This window comes from Sciurus carolinensis, chromosome 13 (assembly GCF_902686445.1).
Source record: "Sciurus carolinensis chromosome 13, mSciCar1.2, whole genome shotgun sequence".
NCBI lineage: Eukaryota > Metazoa > Chordata > Mammalia > Rodentia > Sciuridae > Sciurus > Sciurus carolinensis.
The window spans coordinates 1,820,817-1,848,080 of NC_062225.1; positions in this window are offsets into that span (position 1 = coordinate 1,820,817).

A 27,264-nucleotide genomic window follows, 5' to 3' on the forward strand; every position below is an offset into this window, starting at 1 on the left:
GCTGGTGCCAGGCAAAGTTTTCCTTCTGGTTGGATGAGAGACCCTGGCTGGACTTGCAGATGATGGTGACCATGTCTCCTGCACACACAGCCAGGGAGCCTGGAGACTGGGTCATCTCCATGTCCCCACAGGCACCTGCAACAGGAAAATCAGGATTTCCCACGATCACACACACATACACAAGCAGAGACATTTTATCATATTTACTCTGAAATATCATTTAAAATTCATTTTCCAGGGGTTTTTGAGTCAGCACATAATCAGGTCCATCACGGAAATCGCCATTATTTCCCAGAACATTTTTTATTACAATTTCAACTCTACAAACATATTAGTGTGAATCCTTTGAAGCACTTACATTCCTCACCTGAGACCCAGAGTCACAGGGACATGCACACCTGAGACTGGGACACCATCCTGCAGCCCTGCCTGCCTGATGCAGCTCAGGTCCCATTGTAAAGTCCTCCTTTAAAATATGGGGGCAGCTGGGCGTCTGCAAAGCCATCAGCAGATAGGGAAGAAAATTGCCTGGAATGTGGGTTCTGGGTGTAGACTCTAAATCTATTAACAGGCAGCTGAATCAGTTAAGAGTGTTAAGTCACCTTTCCAATACCCCAAATAAACTCTGGGTTCTTATGAAGTGAAGACAAAGGATTTATTCTGGCCAGGGCCAGGGAAGCAGAAAGCAATGAGCTCTACCATCTCCAACACCCCCATGGGGGTCGACTGCACTTAAAACCTGGAAAACACAAAGAAATGGGGGAGGGGGTGGCAGTTACAACCACACGTTACATGAAACATGTTATCTCAGAAATCCTCAGCACACATTCAGAAGGGCAAGGTGACATTTCACAATTTAAGGACAAGGTGGTCACAGTGCAAGGGGGGAGCAGGGAGGTGTTGACTTCCATGGGAGTGGGCTCATGAGGAAAGGGAGTCATTTCACAAAGGCTGAAATGGGGTCAGATTAGCTTAATTTTCAAATCAGCCCATAACATTCCCCTCTTTGCTTGAAACTATCAAATTTTTGACTCTTCATCTATGTTGAGTATGGTGCAGTAATAACTGTGCATATACATAGGCTTAATAGAAGAGAGGCGTTGCTTAGTGAATTTAATAGGCCAGCTTAAGCCAAGGGCCAGTGAGCATTCCCTGAAACATCAGGACTGCAGGTCCAGCTAGGCCTGTAAGGCAGTGGTTACCCAGGGAATCCATTCCTTTCTCCTTTGCAACCAGGACTCATTTTGTTTTAGTTCCTGATCTCTCCTGTGTATGTTTTCTCCCACTTTGGCAAGGGAACTTGTAATGACTCCAGGTTTGTTGATAGAAACAGCAGGCTTCTAGGGCCACACCGAGTCCTCCTTGGGATATAAACAATAGGTCTAGGCCCTCCTGTTTGGGAAACATGACCTCAGCCAGAGATTGAACCTGTTCATGAAAATGATGAAGGGCTTGTTCATTATGGCCCAAATCTATGTTTACCTCTTGGGTTAAGTGACAGAGCCCTTTGTCTCCTTTGCATTGCCTGGCTGTTAAAACCCCAGTAGACTCATTACCCCAATATGATTAGGGTTGGAATGAAAATAGGAATGGCCCTTTTGACACTGTGATTCATATATTGGACATTTCCAGTTGAGAGGGGATGAGTTCCCTCTGCCCCCTATAAACATAAACCTGGGGTGACACATACACAACAACACAAGGAGCTGGGCTATGAGTAGGGGAAATGCAGGGAGATGCCCAATGTCAAGTGCAGACCAAGTCCCATCGGGAGCAAAATAGGACACTGTGGAGTTTCCAGTAACATTATAGGAACAAACCCCTGAGTGGCAGTTGATCCCAGATTTACCCTGGTCAGGGAAGATAAGACACAGGGCGTTTCCTGTCAGTTGAACTGGGCTGAGGAGTGGTCCAGGACAACACAGTTAGGTTAACTTTTGGTTAGGGGTGTTCAGGCTGATTTGACCCTGACATAATTAAGGGGTTTGAATTTGAGACACAACCAACAGGCATTGGCTAGTGCAGGCCAACACTGGTTACTAACCTCTTGGACAGCATGTAAAGTGGGGAATCAGTTGGATCCTGGGGTTGTTTTCAGCCCAAACTGAGAGCCAACTTGAGTCATTAGGTCCAATTCTATAGGTGGCTATCTTGATACAAGAGTAAGAGGGACATTAAATATTAAAAAGATCCCTATGTTGATGTGAGGGGAATCATCAGAACACACACACACACACACACACACACACACACACACACACACACATATAATGCCTCCTCAGAGAAAAAGAATTGCCATTAAATTGGAGAAGAGAATTATCCAAATGTACCATCAACCAAGGCTCATCTAGGGCTGTCTGAACTGGCATAGGAATCCATCCACTTGAGCTAGAATTCCATGAGGAGAAGACATGGTAAAATGGTACCTGAGAAGTTCAGTAGCCTGGGCCTCAGGATTTATTTATGTTTTATGTTTAAATGAATGGGGTCTCAGTGAGTGATCCATTTATCTGTAGGAGGTGACTTGACAAGCTTCATTTGGATAGGATGAATCCATGCAGGGAGTTCATCCAATTTTATGGCCATCAGGTGGTCAAGATGATGCAGGATCCTCTGCAGCTGAGTGTCTATCATTCCTTTCGGAATCCTTTGATGTCTCCTGGGTGGAATGAGTGTTGGAAATCAGTGGATCCGCTGAATTGGTTCTCAAGAAGGAATTGACAAGCGTTTTCCTGTATCTGCTGGAAAAACTTAAGGTAGTTCACAAGAGACTGCTGGTTGACTTCAGCCAATGAACATCAGACACCCAGGGGAGCAAAGGTGTTGCCTTCCATACAGGATTTCAAAGGGAGAAAGACTTGCCTTGTAAGGGGTGTATTGGGACCACAAAAGAGCAACAGGCAAAGGCACTGGCCACCTAGCACTGGTCTCTTTCAGACAGAAAGTCAGTAAATTTCTTCTTTCCCCAATGGGTTGTTGCATGTAAATCCAAAGTTAATGATTTTTCTCTAAAACTTGGGGTATCATTAGTCTGGAATCAGGCAGGATCCACCAGCCTTCTGATTTTTTTCCCACTTTTCTTTCTCTTCCTCTGGTCAATAGTGTAGGAGGGAAGGAAGGCTGGTGTTGGGATGTGGAACAAATGCAGCATGGTGGCTGGTTCTGGTGTGAAGTCCAGGGCCACTTGTTGAGCTGTCCCATCAGCAAAATTATTGCCTCTGATGACTGGAGAGTCTCCTGTTTGGTGACCCCAGGGGTGTATGACAGTCACCTGCTTAGGTCACCAAATCACCTCAAGGAGGGCTGATCTTTCCTCTTTGTTGTTGTGGACTTTCCCTCAGCAGTTAGTGGTCCCCTCCCCATCAATGGCTCCATGCACATGTAGGGTAGCAAAAGCACACCTGCTGTTGGCAGTGCTTGAGCCCAAATGACTTGTTTCCCTTGTGACCACAGCTCCCGTCTTCTGAGCCCTGTTTGTGACTTGGCTGCTGCCATCTGTGAACAGGATGGCTTCAGCCTCAGTCAAAGGAACATGGGTCAGTCAGGCCTCCCTGAGCTCACCTGGTCAGGCATATCCTCACAGTCCTGGAGGGGCCAGTGTGGATGCTCTTGGGCTTCAGCCAGGCTGTGTTGAGGGTCCTGTGGGGACAAAGGTGAGTCTAGGTGGTCAAGCAGCACTCTGACATTGAGTAATGTGACTAGCCTCCCATCTACCTAGTGCTCCATTTAGGAGGGTCTCTGCACAGGGTGGGGTTGTCACTGAGAGGGAGTGTCCCAAGGTTAACTCATCCCCTCTCAGACCATAAGGGCAGTGGCCACTATGATACCAAGTGGGAAGGCCATCCAGAGGCCACTGGGTTTAATCTTTAGGAAGAGATGAGCATAGGCCTTTTAGGATCTGGATCTTGGGTCAGAACCCCCTTGACAACTTTGTTTTGTTTTTGCTTGTTTTTTTTTTCCATAAACAAATTGAAGGGTTTAATGACATCACTTTGAAGTTGAATTTTGTCTCTTTGTGGACATCATTTTATAAAATGTACATATATTATTTCCTGAGTTTATATGATTGTTAGTTAACATGACATTGTATTTAAAATATGAATTAAAGAAAGGCTGACAGAGCCTTTAAGTTTTATGTGTGGAAAACAGGCAAAAGTTTCATGGTTTATATTATTACCGTTCATTTGAGCAGGATCTCATTATGATTTACCAATAAATTTACATTTCTATCCCAATGTAAAAGGTAACATAAGGTATAGTTTTGGTTACAGAACATTAAATGATATAAATGAAATTTTTAAAAAATTGTTATCCTTATAAGTCTAAAATCAATATTATAGCCCACTTTAGTTTGGAGAACACCAGCTTGATAAAATGTTTCCTTAGCCTTTTATGTTAAAGGTTTGTATGCATGGGAGATAGGAACATATTTAATACACAATGAAGAATAATAGCACCCCGGTTACATTGATGTCTTTATACTAACCAGGCTGAGTTTTTAAAGGAAAATTTAGACTTAGTAATAGAGTACAATACTCTAAAATAAAAGTTGTTGTTTAACCAGAGTTGTACAAACCCTAATTTTTAAGACTACTGTTTCAAGAAGGTGAAACAACACACACAATGTTAAGAGTAAATTAGTTTTAAGAAATCCTTATCATTTTAACATATAGATTTAACTGTCATTTATATCAGTACATTAATATTTGACTTTAGGGAAAAACCTTGAGTAGCTTTAACTGATTGTGATCCTTATATATAACTAACTTAGTTACGTGGAAACCTTTTTATCACTTAATTAGACCGTCTTGTTGTTTACCATTACTTTACCAGAAAAAAGACTTTCTTACCTAGGAATGTTTTCCTTTTTTTACTAAATATATTTTATATGTAGAACTCTAATTTTTTTTATAACTTTGGCAACCTTCACTACCTTAGGATCAGAATCTTGGCTGACTTGAGTTGTATCCTTAATGCACTTTCACAACCATTTTGTAGGGTTCAAAACTACATCCAGCCATTGGACCCCATATGGGAAATGATCAGGATGTCCAGGCCGACCAGCTGCCATATTTCACACCTTCTGGCAATTCAGAGGTCCCCAGTCCCCATTTGGCCATCCCACATTGAAGTGGGTCATTCTAATTCACATAGGGTTTGGAGGCCTCCCAGTGTTAAAGGCACCCCATAATCTACATGGAACTCTGATGAGAATTTGTTAACATACATTCCAGAGGGTCAGATGCCCAGCAAGACTGGATGGATCACATGGTAGGACCAAGGGTTAGAGCAAAGGTAGAATTGGGGTAAACTCACAGACAAAAATCTAACCAGTGAGACAGCGAGTCACTGATGGTCCCCAAGGTCGGGGAGAGAAGAAGGTTATCTCCCCAGGGCAACAATGAGGGAGCACCATCAGGGACAACCAGAAAAACATGTGATCAAATAAAGACAATTTCCAAGAAAACAGAGACTCTCTCCTCCCATCCCAGTCTCAGGACCATCATCACCACCTATTTATCAAAGGGCCTGTGCCAAGCTGACCCCTGTCAAAAAACCAACTAGCTGAAACACCTACAAGGCTTTACCATCAACCTAGTTGACACACCTCTGACTCTCCATTCACTGGAGGTGAAACACCACAGAGGATTTAGCACCAATCTAGTTGAGACACCTCTGGGCTTTACATTCACACCAAATGGAGAGAAACCTCCTAGCACGCAGTCTCATCTTTCTTCTCTTCATGCTGGGCTCGAATCAGTCACCATGTCTCATTCAAACCACAGCAAAACCACAGTGGAGGGCACTCCTCTCTGTGTGTGGGGTCAGGGTCCTGGGCAGCTCATAGCCACAGCCTGGACTCTGGTTTATATCTTGCTGAGGCCTCCAAATATTAAGATAACTTTCCAATAACTCAAATGAAACTCCTGGTCCTTTGATGTAAAGGACAAAAGATATATTTTGGTCAGGGTCAGGGGAGCAGAAAGCAAACAGTTCTGCAGTCTCCAACACCACCATGGGGTTCAACTGCCCCTTAAAACTGGAAAACCACAAAGAATCGAGGAGGGGGTGGCAGTTACAACCACAGGTTACATGAAACATGTTTTCTCAGAAATCCTCAGCACATGATCAGAAGAGCAAGCTCACATTCCATAAGTCAAGGGTATGTGGTCAGTGTCCAAGGGGGGACTGGGAAGTGGTAGCTTCCATGGGAGGGGGCTCAGGAGGAAAGGGAGACAAGTTCACACAGGATGACTTGTCTGAACAAGATAGGGTCAGCTTAGCTTAATGTTCAAATCAGCCCATAACAAGAGCTACTACTGTATCTCAAAAATAACTGAAAAGGACTCAGAACCTAAATCATGAAGCTTACATTATTAATAGAGGTTGAATAATAAAACATGCTGGAAGAAGCAAATTATGTAAAGAAGACAGGAGAGAGAAGGAGGGAGAGAGGGAGACAGTTGAGGAAGAGGAAAAGAAACAAAGTCTTGAAAATACTAAAAAGCAATTTTCAACCTAATATCCTGTAGCCAGAAAATTGAAGTTTTGAAGTAAATACAGAAACCTTTTCACACAAAACCTGGAGACCGCATCATAGGCCTTTGCACAGGAGAAGAAATGACCCAATGACTCTTGCACGCAAAGGCAAGTGGCAGTGGAGGAAGGCCTCCATTGCACAGAGGAGGTAAAACAAGAAAAGACTGACAAAACTGCCTTTTCTTATCTAAAAGCCTTTAATATTTCATTGACTGTGTGCTCACAACTATACCAGGGCAGTATGGGGTGTGTAGCATCAAGAATCAAACCCCTGACAACAGCACAACTGGAACTCCTTTCCTGCAGAATCATGGGGCAGAGAATGCTGAGAGGAAGCTCCAGGCAGGAGGCCTCCAGGGGAGAGTCAGGAACAGGCTCAGCCTTCCAGAGTCCCAGCTCCCTGCATCCAGAGACCCTCCAGTTGTTCAACCCTCTCCCTCCTCACAGGACAGGGCTGGCCTGTTCCCAATCCTGTGCCAGAAGTATCTGTGAGTGACCTGAGAGGCCAGGACACTGAGAGTCTTGCCTGCTGACCACTCTGGGAGGAGAACTGATCCAGGGGAATCCAGAGGACACCTGGTGAGGACCCCCAGGCAGCCCAGGGCAGGGCACAGTGAGAACCCCAGGCCCTGGCCAATGGCAGCATCCACTGGCCAATGTAGGGGAGGCCCCTGGAGATCCAGCAGAGAAGTCTCTCCATGCTGCACCTGTGGCTCACGTCCCACACACCTGAAGACACACCTGGAGCCAGAACCATCCAGGAAGCCACTCCTGATTCCTCACTCACAGGAACAGGGGGAGAGTGAAAAACTATGGTTTAAGCTACTGGTTGGGGCAATGTTTTACACAGAAACACACAGTGCATGCAGAGGAACAGAAAGAAGTTCCACAAAGTATTGACAACAGTGCTTCACTGGACTGACATATGGTAGAAGGTATGAGAACCTTATGTAGGTTAGATTATATGAGTATTTCTGACAAAATGCAGAATTGTTCTTTGTTATCTAGTCTACTGTTTGTCTTGTTAAACTGTGATTTTTTTTAAGAGAAGGATTTTCCTCAGGTAAAACTCTTCTTCAATACTCACTCACTTTCCTCCAGCCACAGCGAAGGCCATGGTCTCCACATGGTGCATACACAAGGGAACACAGGCTCCCCATCCTGAGTCCCTGCATGACAGTTTAAAGCAGCCCCTGTGTGACCCTGCAGGACACAGCCTGGGCAAGATTAGTTGATGTCATCTGTGACACATGGGACAGTAGTGACCTCTTCACTGCTGCTGTCTTACCAGGTAAAAATGTAAAACTACATTCATGCTTGAAGCACATCAATCTTTCAAGTGCTAAGGCTACAGTAGGGATTTTTTGCAGGTTCTTGTCGCCCTCTTGTGGGCAAAAGTGGGACATCTTACCACAGAATTAAGTGAGAGGAACCTCAAGGTGAGCCCCCTGGGTGTCCACAGGATCCTGTGCCCTCTGCTCTCCACACTGATGTTCTACAGCTCCAAGAGGACAGCTCACCCACCTGTCCATCTCGATGACACAGACTCTCCAACCCAGAGAGGAGCTCAGAAACCAGTTGTCAGCCTGGGAACCAGGGAAGAGGCCAGAGCAGAAATGTCTAACCAGGTCACTCACTGAGATCAGAGAGCTGAGGCCAAAACTAGGTGTCAAGTCCTAATCATGTGTCCATCCTCCTCCAGTCCCACGTCCAGAAGAGCAGAAGTGTAGAAGATGTTCACTGTGACTTGTGGCACCTGTGGTCCAGGGTCTCTGACAAGGAACAGCAGAGGGAGAAAGGAATTGTCTCTCATCTATAAGAAGAACTAACATAGAAACTTCCCTTGTCCACTCTCTCCAGTGGCCTCAAGGTGTTCTTCTCTTGGGAAGTGTTCAGATGGCTCTGAGTGTCACAGATGGAGATGACTAGGACAGGCTGTCCACCAACTTATAGACCCAGCTCCCAGGAATTTCACACTCACTGCCCCAGGTGGACATGTCCCTTCTCCTCTGAACTTGGGCAGGGCTCCTGGGTCTCCAGGTGAAACACAGGTTTCTTTCCACCAGCTCCCTTTGACCCTTGTGCTCCAGTTTCATTCACTAGGACAGGAAAAGGTGATGGCTAACACTGCCCCTGACATTCTTGTATTTCTCAGGTGACAGCAGACACCAGAAGCTCTGCAACTCCCAGAACTCCATGTTGTGGGCAGAAGAACTTCAGAAAATCAATACCTGTGAGGTGGGACTTGCAGCCTGTCTCCTTAGCTGGGAGGGAGCCAGCAGCATGGCCATTCCTCTGAAGGACTGTCCTGCAGGCAACATCCATAGACCCGGATCTGTGCTATCTTAGGGTGGCAGGTCTAGGGCAAGATGACCACCACCAAGCAGGCTTCCATGATGGGCCTCCTGTCCACACCACAGGCAGCCTTGGCAGTTTCTGTACTGTATTTCCTCAAAATATAGAGACATTATATGTCCCCTGGGCTCACAAGGCAGGCCCCACCCTCCCTCACTCTCTCCACCCAGCACCCACCAGGACATTTGCATGCTGCTCCCTGGGGAGGACCTGCCTGCAAGGCTGACATAAAAGCTCAGCTCTAACCTGGCCTTCACTCACCAGGACTCCTCAGCTCACCTTCTCAAAATGAGGCTCCCTGCTCAGCTCCTGGGGCTGCTGATGCTCTGGATCCCTGGTGAGGACAGAGGGGATGAGGAAGGAAAAGGGGAGGGAGGTGAGTCCTGTGACCCCCTATCTTTCCATGTGTGCTCTGTTCACATGAGAGATGAGCAGGTCTTCCCTCCAGATGGGGCAGGTGATTTTGATTAATATGAGATAGAAGAAGAATGATCAAGCAACCTGCCTCTGATCAAGATTGTCACAATGAAAGAGAAAGATGCTGTAGAAAAATTGAAAAGAGTGTGTCATACTTACAAACCTTAAGTCCTTTTAAAAATTGATACTTGTGTTATATAACTCATATTAAAAATAATTCATTTGGGAAAAGAAAGAAAGACAAATCTAATATGACTCATTATGAGACTGCATAACCTTGAATTTCTCTGTCATTATTTCAGGATACAGTGGGGACATTGTGCTGACCCAGACTCCTCTCTCCCTGCCTGTCACCCCTGGAGAGCCAGCCTCCATCTCCTGCAGGTCCAGTCAGAGCCTCCTACAGAGTAATGGAAACACCTATTTGCACTGGTCTGTACACAAGCCAGGCCAGTCTCCACGGAGACTAATATATCAGGTTTCCATCCTGGACACAGGGGTCCCAGACAGGTTCAGTGGCAGTGGGTCAGGGACAGACTTCACACTGAAAATCAGCAGGGTGGAGGCTGAGGATGCTGGAGTCTATTACTGTGCACAAGGTACACAACACCGTCCCACAGTGGTGCAGCCCAGAAATAAAACCTCCTGCCTGGGTGGCCCAGCTGCCACATGTGCTGCTGGTCTGGCAGCAGCTCAGCAGATACTCTGAGTGTGTGAGAGGAAGATGCTGGGGACTCAGGGAACAGGGTGCAGCTGAGGGCTGTGGACCACGACTGCCTCAGCCACAGCTCAGGCCAAACCCATTCATGGCCCTGTCAGCTGCAGCAGCCTGGCCTGGCACATGGAGGACAGGAGCAGAGGGGTCCAGGCACCTCCTGATGAGCAGACAGGATGAGCATGAACACTGCCCATTAGCAGGACCTGTGTCCTGGGTGAAACTCTGACAAAGGGGTTCGATGTTGTAGGGAATTCTTATGGTCCCTCCATGCTTGGAAAACCTGTTTTTTGTGAAATTAGGATTCAGACCTAATTGGAGACACCAACAATATTTGCAATAATTAATAACAGGAAAATTATGAAAATGGCTCCTACGTCCTCACTCAAACTTGCATTTCTCTTACTACTGCAACATTCAGCTCAGAGACAGTGATGATGCAGTTTCCACCCCCTGCCAGTCACCTCTCCACTGCCTGCCAACACCTTGAGTTGGAAAAGTGACTCATCTCCTAGAGGGTGGAAGTGACCCTGGTGGTGAAGACCACGTGCAGATAATAGGGCCCATGGTCCATGAAGTGAAAGCCAAGCTCCTGTTTATATTCAGTTTCATTTTATATGAGAAGATTAACTTATGTGGAACAAAATGTATTCACTATTCTTTAAGTTTATAAAGGAATTTCTTGGGTAAGTAATTCTGAATATATTTGGAATCCCAGTTGAGGGAAGACATTGTGGCAGAGGGAAACTGACTAAAAGCAGGCAGCTGGCAGCAGTAAGAAGTACAAAAATAAAAAGGGATGGCAAAGCTGTATTGCCTACTGGCTGTGTGAGGCAGTGCAAGTTCCCTGAGGGAACACAGAGAGTCAGGTACCTTACCTCATATTAGCATCATAGAGAGAGGGCACCTGGATTGAGGATTTAACAATTCTTGAAATGTCCATGAAGTGTAAGAGTGCTTATGCATATGAGTTATTTCTGGAAAAAATTAAGAGTTGTTCTTTTGTTTTCTCTTTCAGAGTTTTCCCTGGTAAAGTGTGGTTTGTGAAGAATCCAGTTTTCTCTAACAGGTAAAAACAGTCTTCAGTACATCACCTGCTTTCCAGGCCTCTTTTCAATAGCAGCAGCTCAAGGCCATGGGCTCCACATGGTGCAAACACAAGGGCACAGAGACTCCCCAGCCTGGGCTCCTGCCTGCCTGTGTGCAGCAGCCCCTGCCTGGCCCTGGAGGACACAGCCTGAGCAAGATTCTCTGGTGGATCTCTGACTTGTGGGCAGAGGTGACCTCCTCACTCCCTGAGTGCTATGAAGTCACAAAAGAAAACCTGAGTGGCTGCAGGGAGAGACCACGGTGTCCTCTTCACTTCCTATAATGCTGCTGTCTTACCAGGTAAAAATGTATCACTACATTCATGCTTGAAACAGATCAGCCTTTCAAAGCCTGAGGCCTTGGTGAGGATTTTGCAGGTTCATGTCGCCCCCTTGTGGGCAAAAGCGGGACATCTTAGCACAGAATTAAGTGAGAGGAAACTCAAGGTGAGCCCCCTCTGTGTCCACAGGATCCTGTGCCCTCTGCTCTCCACACTGATGTTCTACAGCTCCAAGAGGACAGCTCAACCACCTGTCCATCTTGATGACACAGACACTCCAACCCAGAGAGGAGCTCAGAAAACAGCTGTCATGCCTGAGAACCAGGGAAGAGGCCAGAGCAGAAATGTCTAACCAGGTCACTCACTGAGTTCAGGAGAGCTGAGGCCAAAACCAGGTGTTAGCTGCTAATCTTCTGCCCCATCCTCCTTCTCCAGTCAAGTAGCCAGAGAGACAGAAGGATAAAACACATCCAGCCTAAACTTTTAAAATATAATCTCAATATATTTAAGAAGATGCTTTAAGATGAGCTTCTTTCCTCCTCTAAGATCAGTGTAAAGTGAGTACATTCCTCCCTTTCACCACTCTTGTATCTTGATAAGTTTGAAACTGAGCTTGTAAACTTGTCTTTTTCTCATAACAAATAATGAAATTTGTGGTCTTTTTCTGAATGTGTGTGTAAACTTAACATAACACTTCCTCCATGAGACATTCAAGTGAAAGCTAACTCCAGAAAGATGCTCCATGAGGTTGCAAAGCTTCTCAGTGCCTAGTCTCTCCAACTTATGTGCTACAGCTTTAAACCACCCCAACTTACCAAGAGCAATAAGAAACCTCCCACTAGTGGCAGCATGAGCAGCAAGACCAGAGTCTGCAGCAGCATCCAGACTCCACCAGGAGCAATGCCTGGTGTGCCCTGCACTCTCCAGCTCAGGAGCATGGTCCAGACACCTTTCCATGCAGGTCACAGAGCTCCTTAACATCTGCAGGATCTGAAGGGAACTGTCAAAGGCCAGTGCTCACTGCTGCCACCTGCTGGGAAGGTCTCCACACTGCATGTTCTCCAAAATGTCCCTCCTTCTTCCAGGAAGGTTGCCTTCCTTCTCCTGAAGTCCTCCTGTGATGCTGAGCCAAGCTGCACAGCTGCTTCAGCATCTCAGGGTGTTGAGCTATGCAGAGCCCCACCCCTCTCCAGAACTTTGTCTTCATCTTCATGTAGGAAACGGTCTCACAGAACATGTGGCATGGCTTGGTTCATCCTATGGGATTCCTAGTTCTCTGCCCTCATGGGAAACACACTCCTGACAGCCCAGGGCAGACAGCGCCACGCACTGGTTGCTCTGTGCACTGCAGCAGCTTGCTGTCTGCTGCTGAGATGGTCTTTAACTACCAGCTGACCACTCTTCCCTCACCTTCCATGTCTGGTTGGTGACAGAGGAAAAAAAATGCACAGGTAGAAGTATCTCTGAAAACCACAATGCCACAGTCCAAACCCTTCCTTATTGACATGTCTTTCTGCACAATATAGATCCTGTGTTTCTCATAATTCTTACTTTTAAATTATTGAAATATTTTGCATTCAATTTAATATTTTAATGTTGCATTAACATATAATTCATGCAAATACACTTAGAGGACCTCCTAACATTGGCCTCCTAGGCAATGCTCCCCTGGACTCAGCCTGTTCTGCAGCATGAGCTAGGATGCCAAGGGCACAGGTGCGCTCTAAACACCAGACCCCTCCTTTCCTGATGAGGAGACTGGCCTGGCAGCAGGTCCTCCCTCATGGAAGATGCAGGTCTGCAGCTCCCCTTGGGAGGGACTGTGCTGTGTGCTCAGGTTCTGCCTTCTTCTGCCACAGAGATTCTCTTGACCAGTCCACACCACACAATCCAAACTGAACTCATGGCCAGAAAGAAGAATGAAATGGTGGCATTTGCTGGTGAATGGACAGAACTGGAGAGCATCATACTAACTGAAATAAGCCAGACTCAGAAAGTCAAGAATCCAATGTTGTCTCCCCTATGCAAATGCCAGAGCAAAGGAAGGGCAAAAAGCAGGGAATCCGATGTCATAAGGACAGAGGGAAGAACAGTGGAGAAGGAGACAGAGATGGAGGGATATTAGGGAACAAGCAAGGGAGGAAATGTGGAATGGATGTGACCACATCACACCTTGTGCATGGACACAGACATTAGTACTGACAGTCATAATCTGCCATGGCCTCAGCCTGGAGGTGCTGATGGTGAGAGTGAAAAGTGTGCTGATCCACTGCCACTGACCCTCAGTGGAACCCAGGCTGCCTGTGGGATGCCCAGGAGATGATCAGCTTAGGAGCCTGTCCTGGCTTCTGCTGGTACCAGGCCAAGTCGTCCTTATGATCAGAATCCCATAAGAGACTCTGGCTGGACTTGCAGCTGATGGTGACCCTCTCTCCTGCAGACACAGCCAGGGAGCCTGGAGTCTGAGTCATCACGATGTCCCCACATGCACCTGAAATTAGGATGGAACATAATCAAACAAGCACACACCATCATACACCATATCATAGGCTACTTAGAATGTGCTTTCTAATGATAATTCATGATTCAATTAGATTCATATCTAGACATTGTTTCACACTAACTCATAATCTTTAAATAACATTATAAATAATTGAAATAATTTTTATACCACGATGTAATTTCTGATCACATGGTGACACTTTTAAATTCCTCACCAGAGGCCCAGAGCCACAGGAACATGCACACCTGGGTCTGGGACACCATCCTCCTGTCCCCTGCCTTCCTGATGAGCTCAGGCCACATGCAATGTCTGCATTTATACAATGTGGGCAGCTGGGTGGGGCCTGCAGCAACCTGTGCAAAGCAGTCAGCACACAGGGGAGGGAATGGCCTGGACTGTGCAGGGGAAGGATCTGATGTCAGTCAAGAGACAAATGACCAGAAAGTGTTGAGAGGGGAGCAGAAAACATGGAACTCAACACAGAAGATGAAAGAGAAGCGTGACTAGATGTGTGAAGGAACAGAGTAGTTTGAATCAAATGTGTCATTCTGCATTGAGTTTCACAGAACTGAGAGGCACCTACGTCACATCATCCATTTGGTGAAAAGAAAAAAATGCCAGAAAAACAGCAAATCAACACACAAAACAGCAAGATGAAGGGAGGGAGGGAGGAAGATGGAGGAAAAGGTAAAGAAGGAAGAGGGACAAAGAGAAGTGACAATTTGGGGCCAGTTTGTATTGCCCATGACCCAGGACAGGTCTGGGCTGTGGTCACCTTGACCCTGAGGCTCTGAGCAGCACTGCCCACACCAGAGCTCCAGGACCTGGCTCTACAGCCACAGCCAGGAGGCAGCCCACCACCCACTCCTGGGGAGACCTGCAGGACCCCTTCAGGCCAGGGGTCAGGCTCTCAGCTAGACTCAGTGAGAACAGGACACTGCACACCACCCTCCCAGGACTGCCAGGAGGGCAGCAGGCTCTGAGTAACTGGGAGATGGAGAGGGAGCAGCAGGACTTCCCTGGACAGTGGGGGCTGCCCCCACCCTGCCAAGGGTGCTCTTCCAAAGAGCATGATGGACAGGGGAAGGGCCCCAACCTGCCTCAGTCCAGCCTCACTGCTGAGCAGCCACGGGGACCCTCTGAGGAGGCAGGGCCACCCCAGCCTCTCCAGTCCTCACACGTGGTTCTGGAAGGCCCCAGAGACCACAGAGTCAGAGCTTCCTGCCTCCAAACTCAGAGGATAACTTGAGTGGGAATGAAAACAACAGAAACAAGACAGTGGAGAGTCCTGCCAGGTGTCAGATTTGGATCTGTGAAAGCATATTGAAAAAGAAATTATAAAATGACATGATGGGCCAGGACATGAAACTAAAAATTAAACACATTAATCAACTAAATATTATTGACACCTGGGGCATTCCATACCCAAAGCAAATTATTTAATTTGCTGTGAAATTTTACCAATAAAGAAGAAAAAATTATAGAGGTTTTGAAATTTGTCCATATATCTGTTGATTGCTTGTAGAACGTTCTTCTCATTTTCCAAATGCAAATCAAAACTACCCTAAGATTTCATCTCACCCCAATTAAAATGTCTATTATCAAGAATACAAGCAACAATAGGTGTTGGCGAGGATCTGGGGAAAAATGTACAGTCATACATTGCTGGTGGGACTGCAAGTTGGTGCAGCCACTCTGGAAAGCAGTATGGAGATTCCTTAGAAAACGTGGAATGGAACCACCCTTTGACCCTGCTATCCCACTCCTTGGCCAATACCCAAAGTACTTAAAATCAGCATACTACAGTAATGCAGCTACATCAATGTTTATAGCATCTCAATTCTCGATAGCTATTTTGTGGACCAATCTAGAAGTCGGTCAATAAATGAATGGATAAAGAAACTGTTGTATATATACAAAATGAAATATTATTCAGCCATGAAGAAGAAGAAAATTATGGCATTTGAAGGTATATGGATGGAGTTGGAGAATATCATTTGCAGGTAAATGGAGGTGGTGAAATAAGCAAATCTCCCCACCCCAAAAAGGTCAAATGATTTCTCTGATGACTATGCATAATGGTGGATGGGAGGGAGGTAAGAACTGAAGAAGGATGGATTGTATAGAGGAAAATATGGGGTTTGTAGGGTGTGGGGGAAGGAAAAATAATAGAATGAGAAGAACATCATTACACTAGATACATGAATGATTACACAAATGGTATGACTCTACTTCATGTACATCCAGAGAAACAAGGTGAACCCCATTTATGTACAATAAATTAAAATTTAAAAAGCAGAAATAATATTTAGAACCAAATAAGATTTAATTTTTCATTTAGACAATGTGATATCCCAATTTTTTACCCATTAGGTAAATATAGTGAAATCACTTTCTCATTTATATATAAACTGGGACTGCTCGGTCCTCCAACATGAGACCACATAGTCCCAGGCTAGAGGAAGTTCCTAATTTTCCAGGGAAAGGAGGTGAAAGATCAGCAATTCCATGCACCTACTTTCTACAAATCGGTCCTGCCCTCTCGACCTTGTCATACTCTAAACTTTTGCTTTCTTCCTCCTAAAATCAGCTCCAACGCATTTTCTTTCATATCATTTATTTCTTTTCACTAAGAAGAGGAAGATGGAGAACTGTGTCTCCAGAATCCAGAAAGCCACCTGCAAACACAGCTGCTCCTCGCAGGGCTTGGAGGGAGCTGCACACTCAGGACAGGACAGTCACAGAGGTGTATTCAGACCAAGGTAGACCATGGCAGGGGCCTGAGCTGGTCAGGGCCCACAATCTACGTTGCACACTCTGCAGAGGGTGTGTCAGATGACCTGGGCTTGGGAAAAGCAGCACATATTGTTGACAGAACAGCACAGGCTCACGCTCTACCAGCTAGGGAGGAGGAAGTGCGAAACCAACGTCCCTGTGCAGTTGATCTGGAACCCTGTCCCCAGTGAACCACTTGGAGCAAGGCCAGGAGAATGTCAGGGCAGATGGAATCACCCTAAGAGAAGAGGAGCCTGGAAACATCCTCTTTTACCAAGGAAATCCTGGAATCATCCTCTTTTAGCAAGGAAATCTCCTGTTAAACCAGGACTGTGACACCTGCTGCCCAGGGTCTCAGACAAAAGCAGCAAAGGGAGAAATACATTCTCTCTCATCAAAGAGAATGAACTAACAGAATCCTCCCTTGTCCACTCTGTCCAGTAGCCTCAAGGGGTTCTTCTATTGGGAAATATTTAGATGACTTATGTGTCACACACATGGAGATGACCAGGACTGGATGTCCTACAGTTTATAGACCCAGCCCCTGTAATTTCACACTCGCTGCCTCAGCTGGACATGTCCCTTCTCCTCTGGCCTTGGGTAGGTCTGCTGGATCTGCAGCTGAAACACAGGTTTCTTTCCCACCAGCTTCTTTTGACCCCTGTGGTCTTCATTCATTCATGAGGTCAGGAAAGGTGATGTCTAACACCGTCCCTGACATTCTTGTATTTCTCCAGGTAACAGCAGACACCAGAAGCTCTGCATCTTCCTCAACCTCATACTGTGGCTAAGAGAAAACTCAGAAGATCCATAGTTGTGAGTTGGGACAGGACTCCTTGACTCCTTAGCTGGGAGGGAGCCAGCAGGGTGGCCACTCTCCTCCCTGAGGCTGACCTGCAGGCAAACTCTATATATTTGAGTCTGTGCTGTCTCAGGGGGCAGGCCCTGGACACCATGACACCCCACATATGCAGGCTTCCATGAAGTCCACACTACAGGCAGCTGGGGCTGTTCTACTGTATTTGTTTAAAATATACAACACATTTCATGTCCCTGGGCTCTCAAGGCAGCCCCCACCTTCCCTCACTCTCTCCACCCCAGCACCCACCAGGGCATTTGCATGCTGCTCCCTGGGGAGGACCTGCCTGCAAGGCTGACATAAAAGCTCAGCTCTAACCTGGCCTTCACTCACCAGGACTCCTCAGCTCACCTTCTCAAAATGAGGCTCCCTGCTCAGATCCTGGGGCTGCTGATGCTCTGGATCCCTGGTGAGGACAGAGGGGATGAGGAAGTTGAAGGGGGAGGGAGGTGAGCCCTGGACCCCCATTCTACCATGTGTGCTCTGTCCACGTGAGATTAGATAAACAGGCCTTGTTGTCCAGGATGGGGCAGGTGAGATTGATTAATGTGAGTGAAAAGATTCCAGAAGAGGCAAGCGAATAGGCTCTGATGGATAAAGTCACTTAACTACAGGGGAATGTGGTAGGTGAATTCTACAGAGGATCTTATAGCTTAAAAAAAATTGATTACTTTAAATGTATGAGTAATTTTACTATATACATCAAAATCATGAAAATCATTTAGCCTAAAATAAGCAAAGAAGGAAAAATACAAGTATTATACTTAAAGTTTATACATAACTTTGCATTGCTCTATGATTATTTCAGGATCCAGTGGGGATATTGTGCTGACCCAGACTCCTCTCTCAGAGCCCATCACCCCTGGACAGCCAGCCTCCATCTCCTGCAGGTCCAGTCAGAGCCTCCTTCACAGTGATGGAAACACCTATTTGCGCTGGTTTGTACACAAGCCAGGCCAGTCTCCACGGAGACTAATATACAAGGTTTCCAACCTGGACACAGGGGTCCCAGACAGGTTCAGTGGCAGTGGGTCAGGAACAGACTTCACACTGAAAATCAGCAGGGTGGAGGCTGAGGATGCTGGAGTCTATTACTGTGGGCAATATTTACAATCTCCTCCCACAGTGGTGCAGCCCTGAACAAAAACCTCCTGCCTGGGTGGCCCAGCTGCCACAGGTGCTGCTGGTCTGGCAGCAGCTCAGCAGATGCTCTGAGTGTGTGAGAGGAAGATGCTGGGGACTCAGGGAACAGGGTGCAGCTGAGGGCTGTGGACCATGACTGCCTCGGCCACAGCTCAGGCCAAACCCATTCATGGCCCTGTCAGCTGCAGCAGCCTGGCCTGGCACATGGAGGACAGGAGCAGAGGGGTCCAGGCACCTCTGATGAACAGACAGGATGAGCATGAACACTGCCCATTGAGCAGGACCTGTGCCCGGGGCAAGACTCTGGCACAAGGAGGTGATGGTGTAGGGAACATCTCGAGTTCTGCAGGCTTTGACACCTGCATGGGGGCTAGACTGCCCCTTAAAACTGGGAGTCCACAAAGAAATGGGGAGGGGGTGGCAGTTACAACCACATGCTACATAAACCATGTTTTCTCAGAAATCCTCAGCACATGTTCAGAAGGGCAAGCTCACATCCCACAAGTCAAGGATAAGCTGGTCAGGATGCAAGGGGGAAGGGGAAGGTGTTGGCTTCAGTGCCAGTGGACTCGTGAGAAAAGGGGGGCCATTTCACACAGGGTGAGATGACTGATCAAAACGGGGTCAGATTAGCTTAATTTTTAAATCAGCCCATAACAAGAGCTTCCACTGTAACTCAGAAATGACATGGAGGGGACTCGGTACCTGAACTGTGAAGTTACCTACCTTACTTATTAATGTGGGTCAAATAATAAAACACCCTGGAAAACAACAAAGTATATAAGAGGAGAGGAGAGAGAAGGAGGGAGAGCGTGGAGGGAGAGGAGCCGAAACAATGTCTTAGAAAATGACATTCAAACACAAATTCTGTGACCAGAAAATTGAGGTTTCAAAGGAAATATAGAAACCTTTTCACAAGGAAGCTGGAGAACACATCCTGGGTCTTTGCACAGCACAGGAAATGACCACACGACTCTTCCAGGCAAAAGCAGGTGCAGCAGAGCAAGGCCTCCATTGCACAGAGGAGGGTAAAACAAGGAATGATTGATAAAATTTCCTTTTTTATCTAAATGCCTTTAATATTTAATGGACTGTGTGCTCACAACTCTACCATGGCAGCAAGGGGTGTGTAGCGTCCAAGTGTCAAACAACTGACAGCAGCACAATTGAAACCCCTTTCCTGCAGAATCATGGGGCAGAGAATGCTGAGAGGAAGCTCCAGGCAGGAGGCCTCCAGGGAGAATCAGGAACAGGCTCAGCCTCTCAGAGGCCCAGTGCCCTGCCTCCCGAGTCCCCTCCAGCTGTTCAACACTCTCCCTCCACACAGGACAGGGCTGGCCTCTTCCCAATCCAGTGCCAGAAAGTATCTGTGAGTGACCTGAGAGGCCAGGACACTGAGACTCTTGCCTGCTGACCACTCTGGGAGGTGGAACTGCTCCAGGGGAAGCCAGAGGACACCTGGTGAGGACCCCCAGGCAGCCCAGAGCAGGGCACAGTGAGAACCCCAGACCCTGGGCAATGGCAGCATCCACTGAACCAATGTAGGGGGAGGACCCATGGAGATCCAGCAGAGAAGTCTCTCCATGCTGCACCTGTGGCTCACGTCCCACACACCTGCAGACACACCTGGAGCCAGAACCACCCAGGAAGCCACTCCTGATTCCTCACCCAGAGAAAGAGCAGGGAGAGTGAAAGGCTAATGGTTAAACTGCTGGTTGGGGCAAAGTTTTACACAGAAACACACAGTGCCTGCAGAGGAAAGGAAATAAGTTCAACAAAGTATTGGCAACACTTCAATTTCAATGGCTCCATGAACAACAGTGCTTCACTGGGTCATTAATCACCCTGAAGTAGAGTACAACCTCACAGAACCTTGCAGAGGTCAGCTGACATGAGCTTATCTGGCAAAATGCAGAGCTGTTCTATTTTGTCTCTTCTACTGTTTGACTTGTTAAACTGTGACTTATTTACTTATTTATTATTTCACTTTTGAGACAGAGTTTTACTTTACAGGTAAAAATAGTCACTCCCTTTCCAGGCTCCTTTCCCACAGCACAGTGACAGGCCATGTGCTCCACATGGTGCAAACACATGGAGACAGAAAATTTTCAACCTCTGTGGAGTAAAAATGGCTGAAACTTTCCCAGATTTTAGGAAGAATATGGACATTCAGGATAACTGAGCTTCCAGGTCCCAGATAAAACCAGCCTAGGAATGAGAGTAGAGTGAAGCAGACATTATTGCCTCCTGTGCATGTTTGACTGTGTGACTTCTGTGATCCTGCAATATGTATAATCAGAAAAATGAGAGATGACACTGAATTTCTGTATGATCTATCAAAACTTATAAATGCATTCTATGGCTATGTACAGCTAATTAGAACAAATAAAATTTTTTAAAAAATTGTAAAAGAAGGTCACACTAAAGTATATTCTAAAGAAATTATTAAAACATAAAGACAGAGACAGTGTTGAAAGGAAAAGGAAAAAACAAGCCCTTAACATCCTCGGGAACTTCCACAGGACTACCAGAGGTTTCTCAAAAGAAACATGCAGGCAGGAGGAAAGAGAATTCAATCACACAAAATGCTAGGAATATAAGTGAACCATGAATAACCAGTCAACCATCACACCTTTCTCCAAACAATTTCTAAGTAAACTTTAACAATTATCAAAATTTTGCCAGTTCTTGAGGCCATAAAATTTGGATGCTAGATAATGAGCTCCTGTGCCTCTTGCTATTGCTTGCTCTTGCACGGTCCTTGAAGGCAGTGAAGGTTTTCACGGGTGTATACTATTTCACTACATGCACTTTCCTCCTTTTATGTATCCATTCTACTCTTGTTCAGCACTTAGCTGTTTCAGTGTGCAGTTATCACAGATAACAATGTGAGGTCACTGCACAAGGGGACGTGTGCACATCTGCGTGCTCTGAGAGGAACACCTGGATCACAGGGTACGTGCATGGTCAGGGAGTTCTCCAACTCAGGTGCATTCACATTCCCAAACACAGGAGAGTGATCTGGATCATTCACCATGCTGTGCTCAATGATCTTCATGGTTTAATTTTGTGGTCTTTCATCTGAAGGTTCCTGGTGAAATTGTTGCAACTTTCACCCTGATAATTATTGAAACTGAGCACACTTCACTACTAGAAGCCCATTTGCATGTGAGGCTGACAGAGAAACTTTCCTGTGAAGAGGTCCTGTCCACAGTTCTTGTAGTGTCACCTTTGTCACAAAAGCTGACTGTCTAGGCACCCACCTGTACCTTGACACCTGGTTAGATCCACTGGGCCCTTGTCTGGGCTCACCAGCACCAGGGTCCTGCACCCATAGTGTAAGAACTCTTCATGTTGCTTCTTCTTATTTGCTTCCTGTGCTTCCTATCAATCATAGGCTGGAGGAGCAGTACTGCACTGAGCAGGGCATGCACACCTTCAGGGACATCCACTCACGTGGGTCTGATCTGATGGGAGAGTGCTGGAGCTGACAAGGACACAGGAACAGGGTGCAGAGGATCTTCTCTGAGCCCAACACAACCTCCCAGTGACCCTGAAAGCCTGGTGCTTTTGAGAAGGGCTCTCAGCAGGTGGAGGAAGCAGGAGGAGCAGCTGGGGCAGCCCAGCCTCACACTTCTGCTTCCCTGGGAGGTTTTTGTCATGGCCTGTATCACTGTGGGAGGGTAATTGTAATACTGTAGACAGTAATAAGTGGCCACATCTTCAGGCTCCAGGCTGCTGATGGTGAGAGTGTAATCTGTCCCAGATCCACTGCCACTGAACCTTGTGGGGACCCCAGATTCCAACCTGTTTGCATCATAGATCAGGAGCTTAGGAGCTTGCCCTGGCTTCTGTTGGTACCAGTTTAAGTTATTGCTAATGCCCTGACTGGCCCTGCAAGTGATGGAGACTCTTTCTCCTGGAGATGTAGACAGGGAGGATGGAGACTGGGTCATCAAGATGTCACATCTGGCACCTGAAATTGGACACATGAAAAGAAATATGCACACAATTAATCATGTTATAAGAGGATTTCCCTGAACACCAGGCAGTAGTGATCACATTGATCTGAGCAATTCCCCACTTGTCCCTCCTTACCTGGGAGGCAGAGCAGCAGGAGCCCCAGGAGCTGAGCAGGGGTCCTCATGTCCATGCTGTGTCCTGACTGGGACTGACTCCTGCACAGGGTGTGAGCAGCCTATTAAGAAGTCCTCAGGGCAGTGGGCTGTGCTCTGGGCACATGCAAATCAGCAGGGTGGGCAGGCTGGGCACAGCTGCAGGGTGGCTCCTCTCAGTCACTCAGCCCTGGCCAAGTGTCCCCAGGTGTCCCAGTAAAGACCAGGGCACCACAGATTTGCCTAGAGGGAATGTGTTTCCCCAGGAGAAAAACCTCAGAACCATTCCTCTTTCCTGGGTGTGGAGTGACCTCTTACCCTCATCATAGTTCAGGACCCACTTCTCCTGCCCACTCTACAAAGGAGAGGAGGTCATTAGCTCTATCACAATCCCACCACCCACAACAGATTTTACACACATCTTGCTTTTGGTTTCTCTGCACAATAGTTATTCCAGAGAGGCTTCCTCCACGCCTGACTCCTGGAAGACATGGCATGATCCCTGATAAGTGTTTCCAGCCAGAAATGCAAAGAGGTGTAAGAGGAACAAGAGAAGAGCACAAAACTAATCAAGCTCAGGGGTGGTGATTGTAAGAGGGGAAGGTCGTTCACCGTGTGCATATGCTGTCCTGCCATCCCAGCTGAACCCTCATCCTCCTGCACTCTGAAGGCTCTGTCCTGCCCTCTGACCTAGGTCTGCTAATGTCCAGGATGGCCCTTCTACTCCTGAAGTTCAGCGCCCTGTCTGTCTGTGTGCTGCTTTTCCTCTTTTATTTATTTATTTATTTATTTATTTATTTTGATACATTGTACACAAATGGGGTATCACTGTTGTTTCTCTGGTTATACACAAAGTAGAGTCACACCATTTGTGTAATCACACATGTACATAAGGTAATGATGTGTATCTCATTCTATTATTTTTCCTTCCCCCAACTCCTCTTCACCATGTTTTTCCTCTATATAATCCATCCTTCCTCCATTCTTGTCATCCTCCCACCCCCCATTAAGTATCATCATCCACTTATCAGAGAGATCATTTGGCCTTTGGTTTTTTTGGGATTGGCTTATCTCACTTACCATAATATTCTCCAACTGTATCTGTTTACCTGCCAATACGATAATTTTATTCTTCTTTATGACTGAATAATATTCCATTGTGTATATATATTACAGTTTCTTTATCCATTCACCAATTGAAGGATATCTAGGTTGGTTCCACAATCTAGATATTGTGAATTGAGCAGATATGAAAATTGATGTGACTGCATCACTGTAGTATGTTGATTTTGGGTATAGGCCAAAGAGTGGTTAACTGGGTCAAATGGTGGTTCCATTCCTGACTAACACAGAAGGTGTTGGGAAATACACTTGAACTGAAATAAAGCAAATAGTATTCCAGGCTTTTGTAATTACATCAAAATGAATCCTAAAGTTATTTACAACTACAAATAACAAGCAAATAAGATAAAAATGACAGACAAAACATGTAATACAAATTTTCTTATTTATTAAAAGTTCAAAATGATTTAGATGATATTTTTTCTTTCTTTCTGTTAATATTATATTTTTTCACTTTCATAAACATATAACTCCTCTAAAACCTCTTCTCTGAGACACAAAATCAAGCCTGTGAGTACGTGGGGCCCTGATACCATCTTCCTGTCTGTCAAGCTGTTTGCACTCAGGCCTGTCTCCAGGGGAAGCCTGTTAACAGAGATCTGAGCAGCTTCCTTGGGCCCCAGCAGCCCCCAAACTGCCCCGAGAATGTGGCAGCAAATGTTTAGGGGCAGTGAGGCTTGAGGACCAATGACCTGAAGAGGAGGCAAGTCAGTAGGAAGGCCAGGTGACCACACCAAGGGAAGACCAGAAAACAACTGAAAACCACATCCATCAGTAAATTCCAGTATGCTTACATAAAATATATTCACATCAACTGTTCTCTTTCTTTGGTTTAATATAGTAAATGTAGAATATATTGTTATTTAAATATTTATTCCTCTCTGGTTTTCTCTCTTTTAGACAAAATTTTATTCATTAGTTTTTATTGGTATTTTCTAGGTATACATGGCAATAGAAAATCTGTTGCCATAATCATAAAAGCACGGAATATAATTTGTTCTAATGCAGGATTTCTCTTCCCTTCCTCCTGCCCTCCCATGTTCCCACCCTTCTTCTTTACTGATCCTTCTGTGATTTACTCTTTTTGTTCTTTTTTTTTATTGTAAACAAATGGGATACATGTTGTTTCTCTGTTTGTACATGGCGTAAAGGCATACCATTTGTGTAATCATAAATTTACATAGGTAATGTTGTTTGATTCATTCTGTTATTTTTTCCCTTCCCCCCACCCCTCGCACCCCTCTTTTCCCTCTATACAGTCCTTCCTTCCTCCATTCTTGCCCCCCTCCCTAACCCTATCTCTGCCATTAACACTAACCCGATCCCACCCCCAATTATGTGTCATCATCCACTTATTAGCGATATAATTTGTCCTTTGGTTTTTTGAGATTGGCTTATCTCACTTAGCATGATATTCTCCAATTTCATCCATTTACCTGCAAGTGTCATAATTTTATCATTCTTTATGGCTTAATAATATTCCATTGTATATATATACCACAGTTTCTTTATCCATTCATCAATTGAAGGACATCTAGGTTGGTTCCACAATCTGGCTATTGTGAACTGAGCAGCTATGAACATTGATGTGGCTGTATCTCTGTAGTATGCTGATTTTAAGTCCTTTGGGTATAGGCCAAGGGGTGGGATAGCTGGGTCAAATGGTGGTTCCATTCCAAGTTTTCTAAGGAAACTCCACACTGCTTTCCAGAGTGGTTGCACTAATTTGCAGCCCCACCAGCAATGTATGAGTGTACCTTTCTCCCCACATCCTCGCCAACACCTGTTGTTGCTTGTATTCTTGATTATCGCCATTCTAATTGGGGTGAGATGGAATCTTAGGGTGGTTTTGATTTGCATTTCTCTTATTACTAGAGATGTTGAACATTTTTCCATATGTTTGTTGATTGCTTGTAGATCTTCTGTGAAGTGTCTATTCATTTCCTTAGCCCATTTGTTGATTGGATTATTTGCATTCTTGGTGTAGAATTTTTTGAGATCTTTATAGATTCTGGAGATTAGTGCTCTACCTGAAGTATGATTGGCAAAGATTTTCTCCCACTCTGTAGGCTCTTTCTTCACATTGTTGATAGTTTCCTTTGCTGAGAGAAAGCTTTTTAGTTTGAATCTATCCCAGTTATTGATTCTTGCTTTTATTTCTTGTGCTATGGGAGTCCTGTTGAGGAAGTCTGGTCCTAAGCCGACATGTTGAAGCTCTGGACCTACTTTTTCTTCTATAAGATGCAAAGTCTCTGGTCTGATTCTGAGGTCCTTAATCCATTTTGAGTTTAGTTTCATGCATGGTGAGAGATATGGGTTTAGTTTCATTCTGTTGCATATGGATTTCCAATTCTCCCAGCACCATTTGTTGAAGAGGCTATCTTTTCTCCATTGCATATTTTTGGCCCCTTTGTCTAGTATGATAAAATTGTATTTATTTGGGTTTGTGTCCGTGTCCTCTATTCTGTACCATTGATCCATCTTTCTATTTTGGTACCAATACCATGCCGTTTTGGTTACTATTGCTTTGTAGTAGAGTTGAAGATATGGTATTGCGATACCCCCTGCTTCACTCTTTCTGCCAAGGATTGCTTTAGCTATTCTGGGTTTTTTATTCTTCCAGATGAATTTCATAATTGCTTGCTCTATTTCTGTAAGGTACATCATTGGGATTTTAATTGGAATTGCACTGAATCTGTATACTTTTGGTAGTATGTTCATTTTGACAATATTAATTCTTCCTATCCAAGAACATGGGAGATCTTTCCATCTTCTAAGGTTTTCTTTAATTTCTTTCTTTAGTGTTCTGTAGTTCTCATTGTAGAGGTCTTTCACCTCTTTTGTGAGATTGATTCCCAAGTATTTTTTTTTCTATGCTATTGTTAATGGGGTAGTTTTCCTAATTTCTCTTTCTGAAGTTTCATCACTTATGTATAAAAATGCATTAGATTTATGTGCATTGATCTTATATCCTGCTACTTTACTGAATTCACTTATGAGTTCCAAGTTTTCTGGTGGAATTTCCTGGTTCCTCTAAGTATATAATCATATCATCAGCTAAAAGGGATAGTTTGAGTTCTTCTTTTCCTATTCGTATCCCTTTAATTTCTTTGGTGTGTCTAATTGCTCTGGCTAGAGTTTCGAGGACGATATTGAAAAGAAGTGGTGAAAGAGGGCATCCCTGCCTTGTTCCAGTTTTTAGGGGGAATGCTTTCAGTTTTTCACCATGTAGAATGATAATAGCATGGGCTTAGCATAGATGGCCTTTACAATGTTAAGGAATGTTCCCACTATCCCTATTTTTTCTAGTGTTTTGAGCATGAAGGGGTGCTGTATTTTATCAAATGCTTT